Source organism: Polypterus senegalus, chromosome 15 (assembly GCF_016835505.1).
Source record: "Polypterus senegalus isolate Bchr_013 chromosome 15, ASM1683550v1, whole genome shotgun sequence".
NCBI classification, from domain to species: Eukaryota; Metazoa; Chordata; class Cladistia; order Polypteriformes; family Polypteridae; genus Polypterus; species Polypterus senegalus.
In genome coordinates this window covers 114,101,771-114,111,283 of record NC_053168.1, presented here as the reverse complement: position 1 = coordinate 114,111,283, position 9,513 = coordinate 114,101,771, and the positions used below count along the sequence as shown (strand labels likewise).

The 9,513-nt window shown below is 38.5% G+C and overlaps 2 protein-coding genes and 1 long non-coding RNA gene across 8 annotated transcripts in view; 2 read left to right on the top strand and 1 right to left on the bottom strand.

Moving 5' to 3' along the window:
* Nucleotides 1-832, top strand: part of si:ch211-197h24.6 — a 38,142-nt gene extending 37,310 nt beyond the window's left edge. For all 5 annotated transcript variants that reach the window (XM_039737497.1, XM_039737498.1, XM_039737500.1 and 2 more), the window contains one exon: nucleotides 1-832. This exon is cut by the window's left edge and continues 1,353 nt beyond it. The gene's annotated coding sequence lies outside the window, so the exon portion shown is untranslated.
* Nucleotides 833-1,961: 1,129 nt separating this feature from the next.
* The window catches only part of tex10 (testis expressed 10), an 89,994-nt gene continuing 82,442 nt past the window's right edge, over nucleotides 1,962-9,513 (top strand). Inside the window, exon 1 of one of the 2 annotated variants that reach the window (XM_039737493.1) lies at nucleotides 1,962-2,177. The gene's annotated coding sequence lies outside the window, so the exon portion shown is untranslated. Of the gene's footprint in view, nucleotides 2,178-6,588; nucleotides 6,707-9,513 lie in introns of those variants that run through there. The other variant, XM_039737492.1, reaches the window with a different exon arrangement.
* On the bottom strand, nucleotides 4,031-6,280 carry LOC120516051. Its single transcript, XR_005630762.1, has 2 exons — nucleotides 6,090-6,280; nucleotides 4,031-4,307 (listed from the first exon to the last, which is right to left on the bottom strand). It is a non-coding gene; the product is annotated as an uncharacterized LOC120516051 (long non-coding RNA).

Sequence of the window (9,513 nt, the reverse complement as noted above, 5' to 3'; positions counted from 1 at the left end):
CTGGTGCATCCAGGCACCTCCACCTGCATTTGAGGAGTCCTGTGGTGTGCTACACAACAGCATACATGGCTTTGTAGTGTTTTTATGCTCATGGCATCATGGAAAGGCATAAGGAGCCAGAGTCTGATTGGGGTAGCCTGTATCATTTGGCACATGTAATGACATGATGGCTGCTACAATGAATAGCACAGGCCATATAAAACATTGCGGGTTTAGCTAGTTACCTTACCCACAAGTCAGCTCTCAGACAACTCATCTTTTTCACAAAATACAGGATTAATGGAATGACTCGGGTAACTAACCCTTGACATTTTTCAGTCTCATCTTTGCATTACAGGTGACTTGTACGTTACTGGAAGGTAACTTCTTTTAGCTAACAAAAGCGGCTCCATTCATGCTAGGTGCTCTAATTGCAGTATGAGTGCATTCATTTGTTTCAGTTACACTGCTGTATATTGCCTTTTTATGCACACCCAACCCAATGTGGAAACTGAATGTAGTGTCTCATTATTATTATTATAGATGAGTTATTGTTCCCAGCAAAATTGCATGATGGAGTTGAAGCTTGGCCAAGACATTCCTGCCCTGCCAGCCTGCTATTAGGTTCCTGTTGCCAGAAAGCCAACCATTGTTATAACCTGCATAGGAATGGGTTTTTGCTGGTTTAAAGCTGTGTTTCTAATACTGGGCCCAATTTAGCACATAGTTCCAAAAGATTGGTTCTCAGGAAAACTAAATCGGCTCATAAGCCAGTCATCATCATGGACCAAAAAAAAAAAAAAAATTCCACCAGCCCCTAAATACTCATTCCCTTTGTGCATGATTTCTAATCCTAAGTGACAACAGGTAGTTGATATAAACTGACAAGAATCCAATCAGTTTTTCAAAGTAAATATGCAGCATTGTTACCCTTAAAAGGTAACTGCAATAAAGTCTATACATCATACTTATCACTTTTTTAATATGTTATAACAATGCACATTATGAATGATTCAATGATATAAATATTGTGTATGACTTGTCATTTAGCTGGTTTGCCTGCATTTCCCTTTTTCATGAAGTTTCTCCACTATGTTATGTATGGATGGGTTAGAGTTGCTGTAAATGTACAAACATTTTCTTTTATAAATTCTGACCTTTGCATGGAAAATTATGTACATACATTTTTGGGCCTTATTTTGTACGCACTAAAGTTTTATAAATTTGATCCCAGGACATTAACTTGTCCCATCTTTTACATCAGGAATGACTTAAAAACGACTCCATATATTATCAAGTCAAATTAATGAAGGCTTTTCAGTAGAAAATGTCCCCTGGGACACACGAGTCTTCGACCAGACTGCCAAGGGAACATGACACTTCCTGTTAAGTACTGGCCAAGCAGGAAGAGGTGGGTCTGGGGTGGATGGGGGTCAAATAGTGGAAGTAACTTCAGTGGTAGCTGGGTTGTCAATCATCTGGTCTGTAGAGGGAGGTAGAGAAGAGGTGTTCGTATACGCTGCCATCTTGTAGATCGGCGTTGAATTGCCACCACCAGAGCCTGTGCCTTGCAAAGTCCTTCCTGGGGGGCTGTAGATATTTGTTCCAACCCAATTGCTTAATAAGAAGCACTTACTGCTTAAGTAACATTTCTGCTTCATTTTTGTTGTCTCACTCATTAAGATTTTGAACCCTTATTGCATACTTTAGTCTTAAACAGCTGTATTCTTGGTTTTTAATTGCTCCTTATTAGCAATAAGATGCAAATGACAAAAGAAACCAGCATTTCTCCATTTAGCTTGTTTGTGTATTTATCATGCACTATTTATTTTAATTAAATGCATGGAAGGAGAGTGAAGACAAAAAAGCGAAGGACTGAGAATTACTCATTCATTCATAGACTTCAAATCATTTGGATGATATCCTTAGAAAGGGAAAAAGATCTAGGATATGAGAATGACTTGACATGGCAGAGTTAAAGCACTAACAAGCCATGAAATTAAATTATTGGCAAAGTCTGTTTTCTAATTAAGCAACTGGGTTGGAACAAAAGCCTGTAGCTACTGCGGCCTTCTGGGACTGACTTTGCTCACTCCTGCTTTAAGCTGCCCCCCAAGTGCTTGTGTGTGACACTGTATTAACTTTGACTTTTTGCTTGGGGATGTTGTTTTACTTAAAATGTGAAAACTTCCAGAGGGGTGAGTTCCTTTTTTTTCTTTTAAAGCAGTAGATTGTTCTAGATTCATGTTTTTGTAAAATCACACCTTTTTAATCTGTGGAAGCTGGTGCTGGTGGATCGCTCTCAATTAAGAGTTTTACTGTATATTAGGATTTCATTTTTTTTATTATGGCCAGTGTGAAGTTTAATTGGAAATGATGAATGAAAATAAATTTTTCACATTCTTTTGGTGCCGGTTTATTAGTTGTATTGCCGTATCATCTGAAGTAAACAACTTGGCAGTCACTGGACTAATATTGTTGAAATAATTATTCTTCATGACAATACATTGGAAAGGTGTATTGTTGAGATATCACAAGTAGAGCATACTGTATACATGTCTGAAATTTCAAAATCTCCTATTGAAAAGCATTTGCAAATTTTGACTATCTTAAAATGGATACAGTACATTCTGTGTGACCTCAACTATGGATTAGTTTGCCGTTTGAAATTCACCTTGAGAGAGGTTATTCCAACTTGTATGCTTTGCATATTTTCCTCTATTATTTGTTTGACAGCTGCTCCAAGTACAACTTAGTCACACTTCAGAGGTCAGTTTTATAAAGAAGAGTAAAAAGAGGCCAGATAAGTGCGGTGAACTCAAAAGTCAGAATTTATAAAAGAAAAGTTGACGTAGGAATGTCCATAGGTAACATTTCAGAGAAATGACGTGTATTATTGCAGAACTTTTAATATACAGACCTGGACAAATTTGCTGGTACCCTTCAACAAAAGAAGGATCCTCAATTGTCTCTGAAATAACTATTTCAATTGGTAAGTACTTTACCCGATTTCTCTGCAGCTGTAACATCTGCCACCTCTCCAGTTACCACAATGCCATTTGCTGATCAAAATCAGTGTAAATGTGCATTCTCCCCCTACTGCTGCACTCACACTCTGTTGACGGTGAAGAACGATGAAGAACGATCTGCTCCTTCACTTCTAATTTGAGGTCAGATTTTTTCTTTTTTTTTTTTTTATTTCGGGCATGGTGAGATTGGTAGAGCTCACTGCATTCATGGCAGCAGTAACCTGTTGCCATTCAACATATTTGTGCATATTATGAGGTGGGCCTAAGAGAAGGTTTATAGATGTGGTGAAAGAAAACATGCAGGTGGTGGGTGTAATGGAGCAAAATCCAGAGGACAGGAAGATCTGGAAAAAGATAATCCACTGTGGCAACTCCTAAAGGGTCTGGCCAGAAGAAGTGGTGACCCCTACACTTAGGCCACCAAATAAAGTTTCTTTGTGTGCCTGTACTTCAGAGATGAGAACTTCAATCTGCCACCATAAATGTTTCACTATTTGCCCCTCTTCTCTGTTGTCCCCATTATCCCACTCTTGCAGTATAAAAGTGTCCATGAAAGGCACTTTAAGGTTCTTTTTATATTGATGGACAAGTTAGTACTGAAAATGCTTTGATTTACATGTATGCCTCACATTACTTACCTATATGATATTCACTCATACTTCAAACACCCAAGATGAGCAATATGGCCAAGGCTGGTGACCTTAGCTTCAAAATGGAGAAAGCAAGAATACTTTTACAGGGGCTAAGGAATCCCTGTCCCCCTGATCACCTCCTCTGAAAGGACTACACTTCAGAATACCTTACCAAAAGCCAGGAGTTGCTACTACTGCTGGCGTTTTGCATCCCAATGGATACATTTAAAAGAGTTACACAAACCAACGGAAGCCAAGAGCTAATTGCTACCCTCTAAAAGAATGTAACCTAAATGGACACAATTTGTTTCATTAACAATCAGCGGTCATGCTAAATGTCCGTACAGTACACAACTGGGCAACTTCAACAAAATTAATACTGATACTCAATTTCAATCATTAGTTACGTTTATTTTAAGGAAAAACCAAGTGTAAATGTTCAGATATGAAAACATACAAACTAAACAATTCACATCTGGGTCACACAGAAAGCTTTATTTCAGGTGGCTGTGCACTTTGGTTGTTGCCGTGTTTGTTTTCTTCAGCCAGGTTTAATGTCTAGGAGCAGAGTGGGGAGCTGTAGATGGCAAAATCTGATTGAGTTGTCTCCTCTCTCTCCTAAAGCATGTGTTAAAATCCTTTAAATTTAAAGTGTCTTGTTGCCTGCCTTAAGTAAAGTAAAAAAACTAATTAATTAAGCTACTTTTGAAACACGTTCATTTTAAAATCCCAAGCCTCCATTTCACGTATCAATACAAGCATACGCACACTGGTCACTCTATCAAAGCTTAAACATACACATTCTAATAAACAATGACACATTTCTAACAATTTCAGACTTATTTTCAAAGACTTCCTGTCTTTTTCTATTTTGCATACACCCCAGAATTTAATCAAGTCCCAAATTCAACACTCTTGGAAAACGTTCCCACATGAGCACCGAGTCCACAATTTAATTTTTATAAAAAAAAAACAACAAAACACTGAAATAAAGCACACAAATATTACGAGTTGTATTTAGCAAACTGCAAAACCACAATTTTTAACAGCATTACACTCGCTTTCCAGATAAAGCTGTTCATTAAATACGTACGAGGTTGGTCCGTATTTGGTTGTTTCACTGTGGCAAACCGGCGAGGTTCGCAGCGCGTTAACATGTGCACATTTGTAAGATGATTGTGAATTATAAAGTGTGAATTGCACACACAAAGTGCCTATGCAAAGTTTTATAATCTGATTTTTTTTGGTGCATGGATACTTTCCTGCTTAATTTCATATAAGGTTTTATAAAAGGATATATAAGGACAGGCGTGCACCAACAAATTACAGAGAACAACCAATTCAAATGAAGTTGGGGGAAATGCTAGTACGGTGTGTTGCCGCACCCTCTACACGACGAAACAACTCGGGATCCCGGTTGGCAACCCCCCAGGCAGACACGCAGTCCAGTCCCACCCTCCGGAAATGACAATCTATCTGCCGCAGCTAGGTGTTACGTGGGCGACGCCTTGGCCTGGTCCAGCCACTTGGGTCCCCAACAATGAGGATCTTACGATCTGGATCACCCTCGGGAAAACGCGACATATGACCGTAGTGCTGTAACTGACGCTCCCTCACAATGCAGATAATGTGCTTTATTCGGGACTCCATGAGCAATCGCTCATTCGACACAAAGTCAAACCAACTGTACCCAAGGCTGTTCCAGAGAGGCACAGTACCAAAGGAGTCCAGTCTTCGTCTCAGTTGTCTAGATAGCGTCCATGTCTCACAACCATATAGCAAGACAGGAATCACCAGACACTAAAGACTTGGACCTTCGTCCAAAATCTCGTAAGCCTTCAAAGTGATTATAAATTAAACCTTTAGTTTTCTTTCTGTTTAATTCGACATACTGGAAAAACAGGTGGTATGATATTAAAAAGCGGTAGTAGGTAATTACCATACACGAAACCAATAGTTACTTGTTAGTCTTTCGGTTCTTCACTTAGTTTGCAGGAGCAACAGTTGTATGCTTGTCAAAAGCGATAAAGTACGTTGTGGCCAAAAAAAAAAAACCTTTTTTCATTCTTATTAATAACGTTGTTGTGTAACTTTCCTCATTAGCGAAACAATAAATCAATGTTTTGTTTCTCAAATACAATTAAACACAGTGCACAATATAGTGAAATGCTTAGTTATAGAAACTCAATCAAAATAAAAATCCATAATATTTAGGACAAAATATATTTTTCCCTGATTTACCCCTCTTTTCGACACTTTAAAATTATAAATCAAATAATTCAGACATGATAAAAGTGCACATTGCAGACTTTAAAGATATTTGCACACATTTCGGTCACAACATATAGGAACTGCAACACATACATGGTCCCCCCATAACATTTGGTATTAAAACATATTTGTACTTTGTTAGGTAGCCCTTCCAAGCAATAAGCCTCTGACATCTCACCTGTCATCTAAGTCTTAAGTGTGAGCCTTTGTAACCATGTTTAAACGTCTCAAAGCATGGTCAAGCAGTTTAAAAGCCCTATGAAATGTCACATTTCTTCCCAAACTGCGCATACAGTTTTAAAAATAAAACCTCTATCGCGTAGATGTCCAAACACAAGAAAGTCCGTCGCAGTGATGATGACGTCAACGTCAGAGGACAGCCCCTCACCACACTCCAGAGTAGGGTTATCTATTAAAAATGCCAAAACATAGTTATATTAAAACAAAATCGAGAATAGTCCGTCATAGAAATTTTCAAAATAGTGTTTGATGTGTTGCTTTATAAAATAATTATATTTCCTAAATGTATGCTATCTTTAGTTTCTAGATGCTGAAACTTTTCTAGAAACATAAATTCTGAAAATGTTGATGTTTTTAATTAACTCTGTAAATAATATTTCATGATCACAATATAACCAAGATCCCGTTAACTTGGCGGAGAACGTCAGACCGCTCAGGCAGCGCCGCGGACACCCCCGTGAGTGAATCCTGGCGGGTATCTCGCTTTGTGAGTTTAGCGTGCGCTGCAGTATCTGCCGTTGAGGAATTAAAAAAAGAGAAGAGGCGGCTTTTCAGGTAAGGGATGCTAAAATTCTGGATAGAGTGTGTCCCCGGTGTAGGTTTAGAGAATTAGCTGTGTCTCTGTAATGCTGCGAGTTGCAGTGGGTTGTGTTGTAATGATGTCAATAAAACAGCATTGTGTAGGGTGCAGTGGGAGTTAAGGAGCTCGATGTCTGAGGGCGATAGAGGAACGTAGAAGTTTTATGAAATCGTCACTTGTACACGAGAATGTGTATTACTGCGTTGCGCTTTAAATACGTGTTTGATATAAAGAATACGTTCTATACTATACTAGACGGCATTCTTTAGACCAAATATGTATGGCACTATAGACTCTACAGTGCTGTACTTCTGGAGCGCGATTTAAAGAGGGGCGTGTAAGTGGAATGTGCTCAGTGCAGCATTATAGGGGTGTGATGTAAAGAACAGTCCCTTTCCATTGTAACAATTTTCATCCACCGAAAGAACTCGCCCCACAAACAATTTTTCACTGTTGTACCTCATTAAAGTAGTTAATGATTAAAGTGTCATGCAGTTTTAATGGAGTAACATACTCGAAATCCTACTTATTGGTCATGTATATTCGCATACAATAAATTAGTCCGGTTTTTTGTTGATGACTCCCCAATTCTGTTTACATGACAGATATCCACACACCTGATAAGTACACATCGGAGATAAATAACAAGACAAAGCTTGCTACAGTAAGTGTAAAAATGCATTGAAGTGCAAAAAATATTGAAATAAACACTGAATTAAGCATTCGCTATATATAAGAATTTTGAAAGTTATTGGGGTGGGTACCCAGACTGAAGGACAGCCGAATCAACCATTAATAACCACGGTGGCCTATGGAAAGCAACTGTTTTATACATGTTTTAGTATAGTTTGTTCTGTAACGGCTGGCAGGTGGAAGACGTTTAAGAAGGTTGTGGCGTGCCCTTTTCTTGATTCTGGATTAGTACAGATCCTGTAAGGCAGGACGACTGGTGCTAGTGTATTTTTTCGCAGACCTGTTTGTTATAGCTCGTTCCTATCATGTTTGGTTGCTGATCCAAACCGCATTGTAATGGATGAGTTTAGAACAGACTAGATGATTGTTGTGTAGAACGGAACGATATGTTTTTGCTTATAATTCCTAATGGCAACATATTAAGAAGAAATTGAATTAGACCAAGCAATTTACCAGTTAAAATAAGAAACGGAATGGAATAAGAAGCATGGATTTATTTTTTCCTGTTGTGATTAATTAACATGGAAATATATGACCGGTAAAAGACCACCGAATAGTAGTAATAGTAGCAGTATGAGTAATATTAGTCTTAGAAGTAGTAGTTCCGATTTCGAGTTTTAAGAGCACATTGAAATTCTTACTTGCATGTCCAAACAACATTATTATTATTATTTATTATAACTTATAACTAAACATTTTTAAAAAATACAATTAATGGGTTTAGAAAAATTGATGGCTTTGAAAAGTCAATATGGCAGTACTTCAGGTCTAATATCGGGACCTTGAAGATATGATGAGAAGTTAATGCAAGCAATCCATATGACAAGTTAACTGAAGCATAGCACAGGAACACACTCGTGACTGAGACTTCACAGCCATTCCAAGAATGTCTTCCGCTGGTCGTCTCCAGTCGCCGGGGTTGAGTTTTGGCGATTCACAATGACAGTATCAGTCTTTCTGACAGCACATCCGCGTGACAAGGTGACTGAAACACGGCACGCAGGGAACGTAAGGCGCGAACAAACCCTGAACAGAGTGTCAGTCCTTTGCTTTCCATCATTTCAAGGAAAGTTAAGTATTGTGACAGTGGTAGTAAAGTGTTTTTATTTGGATTGGTTTTAATTCGAACGAAAGAAGACGTTTTGGTTGTGTATAAAAATTTCCTAAGTAATTGTATTAACTGAACATTAATGGCTTACATTTACCTCATGGTGATTTATATGGACTCACAAATTAAACATAGGTTTGCATACAGTCTGCTCCTACATACAGTACAATGCTGTTATGTGCCGAAACGTGGCACTTATAGTAAAATAATGTGTTTTGGAACTATTTTTTCCTCTTAATACAACTTTTCAGCGTAAAACCCCAAAGCAATAAATACATAATATAATGGTTTAAAATAAAACATTATAGATAATAAATAGTGCTTTAGTAAATTCAGCAAATAAAAATATTTATTTACTGAAAGTTTTTTTTAATTTTGAGAGAGGCAGTTTACATCTTTCCTTTTTAATTTTTGTTGCATTCCATCCTCCTACATTGTAGGTACCACACAGTGCTGTAATTGTCTATAATGTATTTACTTAATGTATGCCTTTTAATTAGCTCTGAGGCTAGGGATTGGTGGCAGCAATTGGAAAGTTGCTGGTTCGAATCCCATATTCCACTCCGCTGGGCCATTCCTTAAACCTGCATTTGCTCCGTCCTGTGTATGATGTTAATCTGCATCCAGCCCTGTATGCAGGTCCTCCAACTTGCAGGGGAAACTCGGGAGTTGGTGGCTGTTTTGGCACTCCAGATACTGTAAAAAAAAAACACCTCACACTGTGCCATTCAAACTAGTGTGATGCTGAGGTGTCACCCATTTCATGACTGCTTTTGGGTCCTAATTTGGAATCCCGAGGTGATTTGTCACGTGGTGGGTGCAGTGTCAGTTCATACTCCCAACAACCCCCCTCTCTCTCTCTCTCTCTCTCTCTCTCTCTCTCTCTCAGTGTTAGTGTGAGTGAATCCTGTGATGGACAGGCACTCTTGTCTACAAGCATTGAAAACAGCCTTGGGCAAGGTGCCAGTCCATCGCAGGTTC